The sequence below is a fragment of the Marmota flaviventris genome, chromosome 4 (genome assembly GCF_047511675.1).
Source record: "Marmota flaviventris isolate mMarFla1 chromosome 4, mMarFla1.hap1, whole genome shotgun sequence".
Lineage (NCBI taxonomy): Eukaryota > Metazoa > Chordata > Mammalia > Rodentia > Sciuridae > Marmota > Marmota flaviventris.
The window spans coordinates 77,089,979-77,104,119 of record NC_092501.1 but is presented as its reverse complement, the minus strand read 5'-3'; positions in this window follow the sequence as shown (position 1 = coordinate 77,104,119).

Genomic DNA, 14,141 nt, shown 5'->3' with positions numbered 1-14,141 from the left:
TGACTACTTCAGTGCATTTCTGCAAGAGTTAAAAACACATTATGGGGGCTGGGGTTGTGGCTCCGTGGTAGAGCATTCACCTAGCATGTGCAAAGCCCTGGGTACAATCCTCAGCACCACATAAAAACAATATAAAGATATTATGACCAACTACAACTAAAAAAAAGAACATTATGTCCAGTGATTACAAAATCAGTGAATATATATGTTTGCACATAAAGATATTTTACAAGGTAAAAATGCTGTCAGAAATAAATACTTGAGGCCAGCATTGTAGCATGCATAATGGAAGGAAAAATAGTGCCAAAAATTATTCTAATTGAATATTTGTAGCTAATTTCCAACTGGCAGAGGATGCCACAAATAAAGAGATTGGAGATAAGGCATTACTCTCCACTAGAATTGGACAATACCCACAAAATCTGTTTCTCATATAATCTCAAACTACAATATTTAGAATCTTTACTTTTTGTTCTTGACATTTGAACATGAATTGTTCACAGCTATAAAGTCCTGCAATGCTCATCCTTGGGATTAATAACATTTTTTCTTTTCAGAATAGTCTCCAAAGTTCCTTTTGAGAGCCAACTGAAACTAAAAGAATAGTTTCAATGGCTAGATTAAAATTTTAAATGCATGTACATTGAGATAATTCCCATTAGAGAACACATAGGTTGCTGTCATTTTTTCTGGAAAGTAATCTGAAATGTCTATCAAGAGCCTTAAAAATCTTCATTTCTTTTCACATTAACTCTACTTCTAGGAATCTAGAAGTTTGTGCCAATACGTATGAATAATTCATTACATGTCCCTCTGATACTTTACCATCTAACCATCGCATGAAACAGTAAGTCAAATATGTATTTCCCTAGAGAGAATGATAGTATTTTGATAATTAAGAAACAAAAACAGAAAAAAAAACTAAAATTCTGTGCCCTTTTGATACTAGAGGTATAGGTTTCATTCTACATTTATTAATAGGTTGACATTTTCTCCATTTCCCATGTTCCATGTGCATTTGTTTTATATCGTGTTTCCCTCATTGACCTGATTCATATCAAAACAACGAAAATAATCATCCAACTGATTTTGTCTTTCACCAGCATCTCAAGCATATTGGGATCCTTGATTGTAGTTTTTGAGTGTCCCGAACACTATGCTATGTGATCTAGAATGTATAGGTATTCTCAACCAGAAGATCCAGTGTCCTAGGGAAGTAGTTTCTCTTACAAAAGGAATGAGACAACCACAAACATTTTCATCAAGTGTTCTTTATCTTCTAGACATTTAAAATATTTTATTTCATGATCACAATTATGTATCTGAGGTATTATTCCCATTTTAAAGGTATGGAACACTGAGATCAGAGAGTTAAATAACTTGCCCATGGTAACACGGTTTGTGAATGATGGAGCAGGGAAACAAACCAGGTACAATTCACTCCAAAGTGGATGTTCTTTCCACTACTCCTCCCTACCTTTCTGAGTTTCATAATAAAATTTGACCAGATTTTATTTAGGATGAAGAGAGTGGTTTTGATGAGCATTATCTGCTATTATAAGGTAGCATGAAAAATTTTTTTCTCCTTTCCCTTAGTGAACAGAATATAATTCTTTCATTTCATTAGATAATTTAAGATGGTTTCATGTCTTCAGAGCTTCAGCAAGAGATTTCAGAGCTTTAGCAAGATATTTTAACCACTTCGATTTGAATTTTAAACAAAGGACTGTGTTAAAGCCACTTAAGAAGGATCAACAGGGAGAGACTGATTTCTGCCAGAAGCCATTCAATAAAATGTAGAGAGGATTAATTGGAACATATTGGAAACCAGGCTTCAGTCCAGGCCCCATGACAAGAAGTCTTTGTGAATCCTGCCTTACTGGACCTCAGTGATCCCCTCCGTAAAAATGAAGAAGAACTGACCATCTAGAGGACAAGCAGGTTTTAATTTCTATGTCAAATTCTGTGAGTGTAGTCATAGCTCCCTAGAGAACGGTGTTGAGGAGGCTCTAAGGCCCAAAGGGCAGAGGCCTGTGACAGTGTCAGAAGTCTTTGGCACACAAACCAAAGTGGTAGCAGATGTGGCATGCATCATCCATTCTTTGGATCAGGCAACCACTAAGATCTCTTAAAGTCATGACATTTGTATCACACAGATCTGTCCCTTTGGCCTTATCTGCATTTAACAGCCTCATAAGCATAAATCCACATGGGCCACCTAGATGTCTGGCACCGTGGGCCATGAAAACAGTGGCATGGCTAAGCTGGTCTGAAATGGGGTACAGGGGAGTTAATGGGAAAAATGCTTTGGGACTCTCTACCCTCTAGCTGGAGCCTGGGTTGGTAGGAAGATAAATTGTTTTCACCTTTCAGAAGTACGTGTATACAGTTCAGTAAATTCTTTTTTCAAAACTTATTTTTTTAATTTGTTCTAATTAGTTATACATGACAGTAGAATGCACTTTGATACATCATATGTAGATGGAGTATAATTTCTCATTCTTCTAGTTGTACATGATGTAGAACCCCTGGGCCATATAGTTATATATATGTACATAGGGTAATGATGTCTGTTCATTCTAGCGTTCTTCCTACCCCCATACCCTCTCTCCTCCCTGTACTCTCCTCTACTTAATCTAAAGTAAATCTATTCTTCCCTGGCACCCACCCCTTATTGTGAATTAGCATCTGCATTTTAGAGAAAGCATTTGGTCTTATAATTCAAAACTACAAAATAACACTCATTTCATAAATGTTTATTTTCTTCAGCAATTAAAATTATGCACAAAGTCTTGGAATTTTACATTAAAATAAACTTCTTCTGGAGTGGAATAAAACTAATCTACATGATTATTGAAAGTAAGGTAGGGAACTTCAAAGAAATTTAGTGTTTGGCCAACCTGCTCTACTCCCATAATCTTATGAAATTTCTTCTTTTCTGCCTTCAGAGTGACTCCATGGAAGAAAAAAAAACAAAAAACAATGGAATAGCACAAGATAATGAGGACCAAGCAGAAATTCAGGAGGGAAGGAGGTCCTTTGGCACTACAGAGGGACATCTACACTTACACTAAAAGCCAAGCTGGGGCTACAGGAGAGCTCTAGATAAGGAAAAAAGACCCAAAATGGGCCATATTAGCATGAATTTTACATCTTTTGCCAGAACAGGCACCGTTTGTGCTGGCAGAGATTGTGAGAGATGGCAAAGGGACCCCCTTTTCCTTCTCTTCTATGGTGAAACAATTACTCTTCATGTGCTATAGACTCTGTCTTCCAAGTAGCCTTCAAGCCGGTTTGTTCACTGGACAACTATTTATTGAGCATCTGCTATGTCCAAACAAAATGCAAATTCAATAATCCATCGAACATCCCAAACTTACTTCGCCCATGACTTCCTGGACCTCCTCATATGTCTCATCTTAATAAGTATACCCTCATCTCCCAGGGAGCCAACCCAAACACTGAGCTCATTCTCTTCCTTCCTCTGGCTTACTCTTTATCACCTGGCTCATCTCTAAGTCCTGTTACAGAAAAGAGACAAGGATCCAGCCTGGGACCAACCCAGATTCTGTTCAGCAGAGATCCCAGGGTCACCTCCTCCCTGTGCCTTTTTAGGTAGAGTTCAGCCAACCTTGAAGTATCTGCTTCCTACTCCAAAAGCAGAATCATCTTCTGGCAAGTGATTCTTCTTTCTTCTCCAGACTTGCCCTGTGTCAGCAGAACTGGGATCCTGGGCACAGCTGTTAGGGAATTCAGCCTCTCTGAGCATGGCCAGTGCAGATGAGACCCAGATGTAGTGGATTGGCTGCAGGGTTCTTTCCCAGTTGGCTGAAGGTGTGATGCTGGCTGTCATCCTGCCTGTGGCTTAGCATCCATTGTGCCTGGCTCTGAGCTCAGCAGTGTCCTAGGGTGTCCCCAAGGATTCTCTGAGTAGCCCAATAGCCTTTCAACACATCCTTTCTCTCAATATGATCAGCGAGGGTTGCTTTATGTTGCATGCAAACAAGAACCCTGCCCAAATGCCTAGCAAGTATCTGGGTATCATTTCCTGGTGACAAGTGAGAAGGGAAAGATAGAATCCTGGATGATTCCTGGGAAGTTTTCTCAGGAACAAGGACTGTGACAAAAAGGTCAGACACCTGGAGTTTGCAGCAGCAGGGGAAGTAGAGGGTACTATGAAATCTGCCCGTGGAGGAAAGCTCACAACCCAGACAGCAGGGGGTTGGAGTGAGCATGGGGACTCAGCTGTTGGTACACACTGCAGAGGACAGCCAGTGACCAGAGAAATGGGCAGGTAGGCAGACACCCAAACTGAGGAGCTAAGAACAGAGGCTGGAATCCCAGAGCACCCTGCAGATGCCCCTGCTCAAGGCCATAGGGTCTGATGGAAATTCAGAAACTAATGGCATTCTTAGATCCCTGTGACAACCCTGGGTCACCTGTCTGGATCATCACATCTTCCTCATTTCCCCATAAAACATAAGCCTCTGAATCTTCTGTACACAACTCTGCTCTCTTCTCCTGGTCCCAGTCACTGTGAGCACGTGGGCTTCATTTCCTCCTTCTAGGCCTTGGACATAGGCAAGTGTTTTGCTCTACGTTGTTACAAGTGTCTTGACTGAACTTTCCCTTCTGTCCAGGATGAGCTAGCTATTATCAGCCACCCTCAAAGCCCCAGCCCTGGTCAGTCTCCACTAACCTCCATTCAAGCTCCCAATCCTTGTATTCCACTCAGCCCTGTCTCTGCCTGGCCTGGTCCTTCTCTTTCTCCCCACCAGCCCCCATAATTTATTCCTGAACAAGTATATAAATTCTCTTTTCTCACAGACATTTCAGGCAAAATAGCAGAGGGAAGGTGTAAAAATGGTTTTTGTTTTGTTTGTGGAGACGTCATTCAAGCAGGTGACAGCAACCTCCAGCCTGCTCCCAGAATGCTTAATTCTATGGCCAATAGCCAAGTGACCATCTTGTCCAATTCTGCTAACACAACTGCAGGCCACAAATGCATGTTGGGAGAAAGCAAGGGCAAAATTCATTACCTGCTTGGTGACTCCTCTTCACAAAGCCTTTTTTTTTCCCCTTTTTCTTTTAACAAAGACTTCTTTGACTTCCCAAACTACCCATCACTCCATGTTACTACACTGGCTTATCTTCCTTTCTAAAACCAGTTTACTTGTTTAGTGTCTGACTACTAGGCTGTCAATTACATAAAAGGTACTCATTGTTGTTACATAAATATTTACTGAAGGAAAGGTGTGGTTATGGTAAGGACAGTGTCTAGATCCATTTTGTGCTGTTATAACAAAGCACCTGATACTGGGTAAGTAACAAAGAGATTTAGTTTCGGCTCATAATTTGGGAGACTGAGAAGGCCCAGAGAATGGATGCAGTATCTTCTGGGCACCTGCTGGAGACTTTTTTGCTGTATCATGACATGGTAAAGAGCATCATATGAGTACTTATTCTAAAAATACATGACAAGCATGCCAGCCTGGGTCTCTTTTCTTCTGATAAAGCCACTAAGGCCATAATGCCCCCTATTCCTCCCCATATCTTCATCTAATCTTAGTGACTTCCCAAAGGTCCCACCTCCAAAAAGCACATGACTTTGGAGGTTAAGTTTCCAACACAAAAAACTTGGGAGGGATACATTCTAAGCATAGCAGGCATCTACAGGGTTTTAGGGTTAGATATCCATAGAGTTTGGCCCCCTTTTCTGTCTTTCACATGAATCCCCTTGCCCTTCTGCTTTCTGCCCTGAGTTGAAGCAGCACAAGGCACTTACCAGAAGTTGAATAGATTCTGGACCCATGTTTTTGAATTTCCCAATCTCTAGAAACATGGACCAAAATACATCTATTTTCTTTATAAAGTATTCAATCTTGGGTTATAGCAACAGAAATATGAGAAGGAGACTGAATTCAAGGCAAGAGAGCTTGACAACATGGGTATTCCATGTTCAGCATTCCTTCTATAGGGGAAGATTCCTGCCCAAACCCTCATTCACTTTCTCAAGAAAGTTCCTCTTGACCCAGACCAATTGCCTCCACCCATTTTAGGTTATTTACATCACAGCCACAGCTGCAATCTTATACTTGCTTATTGGTCTTTTCAGTAATGGTGGTTTCTCACATTGGACTCAGGGTTGCCAAGGGGAAGAAGCCTTGATTAGTTGATTCACCCCCATATCCTCCTTGCAGGTCGCATAGCAGGTGATAAATATTCATTAAATTAATTTCTAATTTTTAAGCTCAATTGTGATAATTACTGTAGTCTTAGTATTTCATCCATACAACTCAGTGAGAAATCTTTGTTCTTGACTTACCTTTGAGAAATCTCACACTAAAAAGGCAATGCCTTTAGCTCAAGGTCACATGAACTTGAGCAGGCTCTATCCTCAGTTGTATTCCACAACTTCCTATAGACTGTATACTTGGGTGTGATGCAATGCAAGGGGTCAGGACTCATATTAGGCTTCAGCTCTTCCAACCCATGTGATGGGAAGCTTCTATCCCATTCATATTCTAATCCATAGCCAGGAAGTTTGACTAGAGTAGGGTCCAATTCTCAGGGCAAATGCTGCCACCAGATGTTTTGTTTGACCACTATTATTTTGAATGCCTTTGGGTAAGTGACAGGGCTAAAATTGCTAAACTGCTCATCCCATGCAATCTTCCAGTTTTAATTCTCAGGACCCAATTAAGCATTAATGCTACTTGCTTAGGCTTGTAAGTTTTAGAGTTTTGAACCCCTGGACTGGCCCAAATTAGTTAGGACTCTCCAGACATCTTTGCCCCCTCCCCCCCACACACACTTTTCAACAAACCCAGCATCTGCTAGAACTAGGGTCCCCTGACTCAACAATGAGATGATGTTGCAGTATAACAGTCTCATTTGCTGTGTCAGTATATGTAAGGAATATTTTGAGTATTTTTAGAATAAGTACTCAAAGATGTGTTGAGACCCTCAGGAAAAAAAGAAAAAAAAAAGATGTCTACAAAATACCTTGTATTATTCAGAAAAAATTTAAACCATATGTTTCTGCTTCTTTTACTGAATCTTTTACAAGTAAACCATTAAAATACACTCCTCCAAGAGTTGTTTGATGTCCCAAGAGCTCCCAAATATTTTACAAGCTGTTTTCCTTAGAACCAAAAGGATGTGTTTAAACTTACCTAAGAGGTGTGGAAAGCACCCAAGTCTGAAGGATTCTTTTGTAACCTTTGAATTGGGCCCAACAAATTGCCAGTCTCTAATGCTCCATAGTGGATGAAATTTGTAACTGTCATAGTGAAACCAGCTTGATTTTGTTTATAGATGCATTAGAGAGAATGTCCATGGAGGGAATCAGGGTCTTAGGGAAATTGTTAAGTTTATAAATGTGGCTTTTGTGATGCTGGGTCCCCTTCTCTCAATTGAAAGTTACTGAGGGCCAGGTGTAAAACCACGGAAGACCAATATTAACAACCCATTTATATGAAGAACCTCCTCTCATGTTTTCTTTTATAAATTTGTTTTTACAAATAAATAGTATTTTTCCCACTCTGATCAGTAGACAATGATGATCTCATCTTACTGAGTGGATGAAACAGCATCACTTTACATATTCTTCAGCCTGCTCTATCTTACGGAGACTCAACGTATGATTTCAACTTGGCTCATGCAAAAGACCTTGCTATTCTCCCATTCTCCAGTTTTAGGGGTTCTGTTTTCCTCTCAAAGGATTATTTTTTATTTTGAAAGAATGCAATAGCTTAAACATCTTGACTTGTACAGTGGTTTGATATTTACAAATTCCTACAATTAATTATATCTCCTAATTATTATAGTATTCTTACAAAATCGCTAGGAAAACATTTTCACCATCTTCCTCATCCAAAGATGAGTGACACCTGAGGTGAGAGGGCACTAAAAAGCTAAGACTCAGAGTCCTTGATCAAAAAAAAAAAATAAATGCACTTTCTCTTGGGGCTTCTCAAGTAGAAAATACTTCACTGATCACTACAGTACAGGGAACCTACCTCATGAATATGTGATATTAGTGCATAAACAAGTGAACCTTGAGCACCAAGGAAACAGTGGTGGGGTGGGGAATTGCCTGAGGGTGGTCATCCAATCAGCCTGTCAGATAGCTTTTGGCAGAACTAGCCTTTCCAGAGTGTTGATGAGAACCTGCCAGGCGGAAAGGAGAGAACAGGTAGGGCTAATCGGGTTCATTATACTTTAAGAAAAATAAACTAGTCAAAATAAGAAATTACTAGAAATGCATAATTATCCAGTGTAAAAGATAGCCTTGGGCACCTGATGGTTTTCCCTGTGAAAGAGCTTTTGAGACAAAAGCCAGCGCTGTGCTGTAATTACTGGTTATCCAATACTTTGTGGAGGCCCCAAGTTTGCAGTGTTGGGGTAACTGCACATGGAATATAGCTTTTGTTGTCCTTTGGCACAGTGTGACAAGTGAATATGGGGGCTTCTTCTGGAAACAACAACACTCCTGCCTTCCTCCATGTCCAGAGAACAGGAAAAAGAGTGATTCAGTGACGTGATACATTGCCCAGGTCCTTGAAGATCCAGAAATGAGTAACTCTGGGCCACAGGCAAGAATTCTCGTATGATAGCACTGAGTCCTTTCACTAATATTCCACCAGCCTGAGCTTCAGCTGATTATGCATCCAGCCTTTTTGGTGTAATGTCTCTTGACAAATAAGCAGAAGCATTCCAGAAGGTGAGGAGTTCTGCTTTCTGTCTGTCATCCATCAGAATTTCCCTGGCAACCTCCAGCAACAGGCCTATCAAAATAGCTTGCTTAAAATCCTTGTGCAATCTCACTTTACAAAAATAGGGATGGCTTTTGACATCCTTAACATGGTCACAACCTCAAATTATCAGAGTCCAATATTGCTGATAGCAGGCCACAGATCACTCCTTCCTGTGGTTAGCTTTGCATGAAAGGGAGTCCCCAAAACTACATTTTTGACCCCAGGCTCAACCTTGAATTTCCCTATCTTTCACCTAGCACTGTGTCTCTCAGCTAGCTCCCCATTCTCTTAAAATCCTGTTTATCACAGTTTCCCTGTGCAAGACCTCACCTGTACTTTTCTACCTAACACAAAGTGCATACATGCACACACACTTCCGAGATTCCTTCTCTGGGCATAATCTGGTGGCACTTATTGCTGAAAGAAAGCTTTATTTCATCCGGATCTCAAATGCAAATCTCGATCAAGGCTTCCTTCTAGCAGATTATGCTCCCTTTGTTATTCTCCCTTCTCCCCGCCCATGGCACCACTCTAAACTCTCCAGCACTGCTTGCTAATATCAAATGCAGAAATCATTCAAGCCTGCCTTCCAATTATGCCTTTACTGCATAGTATCTGAGAGACCTTGAGTAAGTTCTCAGTCCTCTGGCCCACTTTTCATTTAACAAGAAGACTTATTTACTTATCTCAAAAGATTTTTGACAGGGGTTAAATTAGGTTTTCCATGCCAGGACTTGACATTTTTGCACAAACCGAGCATTGCCTGTCTCTTATCACTGTGTATTCATCATGACTGTGCACTTCACCTTCCATCTCATAGAAGGTTTTAAACATCAGGCAGGACTGGGGTTGCTCTGGCTTCTCACAGACAAGGCAATTTCTTGTAATGTTGAACCATATCAGAACCTTCCAGGTACTTGGAATTTGCTCCCCTTCCCAGGTCATGTCCTGCACAATTCAGGACCAGCCCTCTGGCCTCAGAGAGACTTCCTCACATCTCAGGGACATGCACACTGAGCCACACCAGGTGTTCTCTGCTCTGTCTCTCTGGAAATCATGGCACCTTGACACACCTGATCAGGTAGCCCTGCTCTGGTTCCAATCCACACTCAGCTCAGTACCACCAGCTTAAGTCACAGCCTAGGAACACAAGATCACTTCCACAGTGAAAAATTCCTACTGATGGTGTCCAAGACAAAGCAGAATATCAGAATCTTGTTAATTTCATTAAGTTCTATAAATATAGCTTCTGAGAAATGACAGTGGACACAGCCTGTATTTTTATTACCAATTATTATTCACCATATTTTGATTACCTGCTACACAATCCTTACCCCATCTATTAGTTTGCTTGGCTGCTGTAATAGAGTACCATTAACTAGGTGGCTTTAAAAGCAGAATAAATTGCCTTACAGTCCAGAAATCTGGAAGTCAAAGATCAACATGGTTGGCTTCTCCTGAAGCCTCTCTCCTGGCTTGCAGCTGAGAACTTTATCTTGTACATTCACATCATCTTCCCTCTATGACTATCTTTGTCCTTTATATAAGGACACCAGTAATATTGGATTAGAGCACAGCTCAATGACTTCATTTTAATTTGATTGCTTCTGGAAAGGCCCCTTCTCCAAATAAAAATCACATTCTGAGGTTCTAGGAATTAGGATCCTTCATATCTCTTCCAGAGGACACAATTTAGCCCATGAAATTATCTTATCCCTTGAAAAGTTTATACTACTCTTGATTCTCACCTCATCTCCTATGTTACCCCCAATCTGTAAAGTCTTCCCTATACCCACCCCTTTTACATTTCTTCAAAATATTACCAATTTGAATTTCTAATTTTGAAAACAGCCTAGTCAGTCTTTAATGACCTGAATCACCTCCCAACCATAACAACCCAGGAAAGGAAGTAAGGGGGGCCTCCTCCCTAATACAGGTCATCATGCTTCATGCGATTGGGAAGTAAGTTGAGAAGTAAGTCTTTAGCAAGTACCAGAGTTCAAAACCATAGACACAGTATAGCAGCCAGCCCAAAACTAGGATTCTCAGGGGCACTGAGTTTGGCAGACAAAGAACGTGTCCAGAGATGGTCTTGATGCCTCAGAAGATTTTTGGCTGATGGCAAAGTCTCATGTGCTGAGATCCATCAGTGCACATAGAAAGGTCACCTATTTAGGAAAGCAAAGCTCACAGGGACTGTACCCATTGCCAGGCATAGCTTTCCTCTCCTTGATGACTGTTCAAAACAGGTTTGGGCCACAGTTCTGAAAGACACAATCCAAATGACATAACCACAAATACTGAAATCCTAAAAGGTCAATATCCCTGAAATTGGGGCTGGGGATGTGGCTCAAGCAGTAGCGTGGTCGCCTGGCATGCGCGGGGCGCTAGGTTCGATCCTCAGTACCACATGAAATAAAATAAAATAAAGATGTTGTGGCCACCGAAACCTAAAAAGTAAATAAAATTTTTTTCTCTCTCTCTCTTTAAAAATTCCTGAAATCTATCATCTCACAAACCACAATCCTCAAAGATAAAAATCCTGAATATTGAAATTCTAAAACCAGAAATCTCTAAAACCACAATTACCATTAGAAAGACAGTTATCTAAGAGAGGGAGGAAGTTGAATTCTGAAGAGCAGATTAGTGCATTTCAGCTCCATATAGGATAGGTGAATCATGTTAGGTGAAACAAATACCAAGGATTATTTGGGATATGTATGCCTGTGAGGATTTTCACACGAGATAAGCGTATAAATCTTGAAAAGCAATAACCAAACTTTCAATTGGACAGCATATACTTACAAAATTTATATATATTGTGTCAATTTTCCAAATATGTGTGTGTGTGTGTGTGCGTGCACACATACACATGCGTGTGCATGCAGGGAGTATTTTGGAAATCACAGAGAAAGTAAACATATAGGCCTAACACAATGCAACTGTCCTGTGCTCAACTGGAAATGCACTAGTCCCTTCTGGAGAATTCAGCTTTCTGCTTTTCAGGATTATGTTGCTAGGGATCATGTCTTCCAGGATTATGACTGGCCCCTGTGCAAACCATTGACCTCACTCTTCTGTCCTCCTGACCCTCTCGTTCCAAAGACTGACATCTCAGAGAACACAGAGAAAACCTTGGAAGGAACAACGTTATCATCCTTATCTATAATAATGGGCTTTCCAATTTCTGTCCTCCACTGTCTGAGTCAGACATCCCTCCATCTTTGAATCCCCTCCTCTACTTCTCAGAAATAATAGCTGAATTAGCCTTTATCCTAATTCAATTGTTTCCTCTGAATTAAATGTGTCCAAACCATTGGCTTGTAAACATTCTCAAACCTATCCTTAAACCGCAACCTGACCCCTCCAGCAAGAACTCCCCAATTCTCTCTCTATCCCTCTAATTCTGTTCCCACTGCTGGCTTTTTACAGTTCTAATCTTCCTGTCTTCTTGCCTCTCTCTCCTCACTTTCTTTCTTTATTTATTTTATGCTATATTAATTTAATGTTTTTAAAATTTTTATTCAATTTTTACATGAGCTCTCTTATTATTATTTTTTGCATTACAATTCTTTTTTTATTATCTATTTATTTATTTATTTATTTTTGCATTACGATTCTTAATACACCTTTATACCACAATTTATCATATCTCTGTATACAAGATATGTTGACACCAAATTCACATCTTCATACATGTATTTTGTATAATGATGAGTGTCTCCTTCCACTATCCATGCAATTCCCCTTCTCCCTCCCTTTCCCTCCCACCCTTCTTCCCTATCTAGAGGTAATCTTCTTCCCATGCTCTTCCTGCTTTGAGAGCAGATTATGCTAAGTGAAGTTAGCCAATCCCAAAAAAACAAATGTCCAATGTCTTCTCTGAAATAAGAGGGGTGTCTCCTCACTTCTTGCTGATGAGAAACTGACTGAATAAGAAGTATCATCCATAAATATTCTGCTCACAGAAGACTGTAGGCAACATCCCCAGCCCTCAGAACCATCCAGAAAAATGGGCTGTGGGTTAGGTCTCCCTCCCCCCACACACAACCCTTAGGCCTCTTTCTGTAAGTGATACTTTAAGACCATGTGATCCCAATAAGACTCCGCACTGCATGGAACACATAGGTCTTCAGGTCCTCTGTGATGTTCATTGACTTCTCTCTTGGAATTCATTCTCCTACTTCTCATTGGTGAAGTAGCTTCAGAGGTGTTTTGTTTAAAAGGAAAGATCTCTGTTCCATTGGAAACTAAAGTTGTAAATTGGCTTTCTGGGCAATCCTGAGCGTGTTGGGTGATGCAGTCCCCTGAGCCCACCCAAATTAATCAATGTACAGATCATTCCACCATACCCATGGGTTTCACATTTAGGGATTCTGAAAAATATTCTGAAAAAAATATTCTGAAAAAAAATTGTCTTTCTGTTGGACATGTGCAGAATCATTTTCTTGTCATTAAAATCCCCTAAACAATAGAGTATAAAAACTTTTTGCACAGAATTCACATTGTATTCAGTACAATCATTTAGAGATTATCTAGAGTATGTGGGAGGACGTGTGTAGATTATATGCAAATATAATTATACCACTTAATATAAGGGACTTGAGCATTCACAGATTTTGTTATGCTCACAGGTCCTAGAACCAATCTCTCATGAATATAAAAGGATGACTATACAGGGAAATCCAAATTTTGGAAGTCCAAGCCAAAGAGGAACTCAGCAATGTTTGCATTTTCCTGTGGGAATCCTTCCTTTGAAGTGACAGAAGACAGAGTTGGCAGCTCATTCAGGAATCACGTGCCTCATCCTGCCTGGTCTTGAGAGGAACTGGAGAGAACAAATTCAGACAATCCATGGAAACTGGCTTTCATGTGTCTATTTCATTCAATATTCACTCAGATTTCTTATAACCAAGAATTTAGCTCCAAGTTAGGGCTTCAGAAAACAAAATATCACTATTTTCTCTTTTATTCCCATCACTCCCAGTTTCTTCCCTCCTACTCCCATAAGTCAGGTATCTGCTTAGCCACATAAACTGTAAGCAGGCTGATGCTGAAATTGGCCAAATAATCAATGTAAGTCCTGGTTTTAAAGAACTGCAGGGTTCAACCCTACATCTTGCTTGCATGCCCCAGGGTTCCCATGTCCTCAATCAAACCATGTAGGTCTTAATGAAATCTCTAGGCAAGGGAAACACTGTATTTTAATTCAGAGTGCTCTTAAGGGTAGAAAGTCACCCTCCCTATGTTCCCATGGAAGACCCCAAACCCTTTTGTCTTTTCTTCTAAGTTTCATTTTTCCAGTCTCAGTAATTTCTGGGGCCATGCCCAAGACGTCCTCTGGATTCTCTCAATTTCTCCTGAAAGTCTTCCTTTTGTACA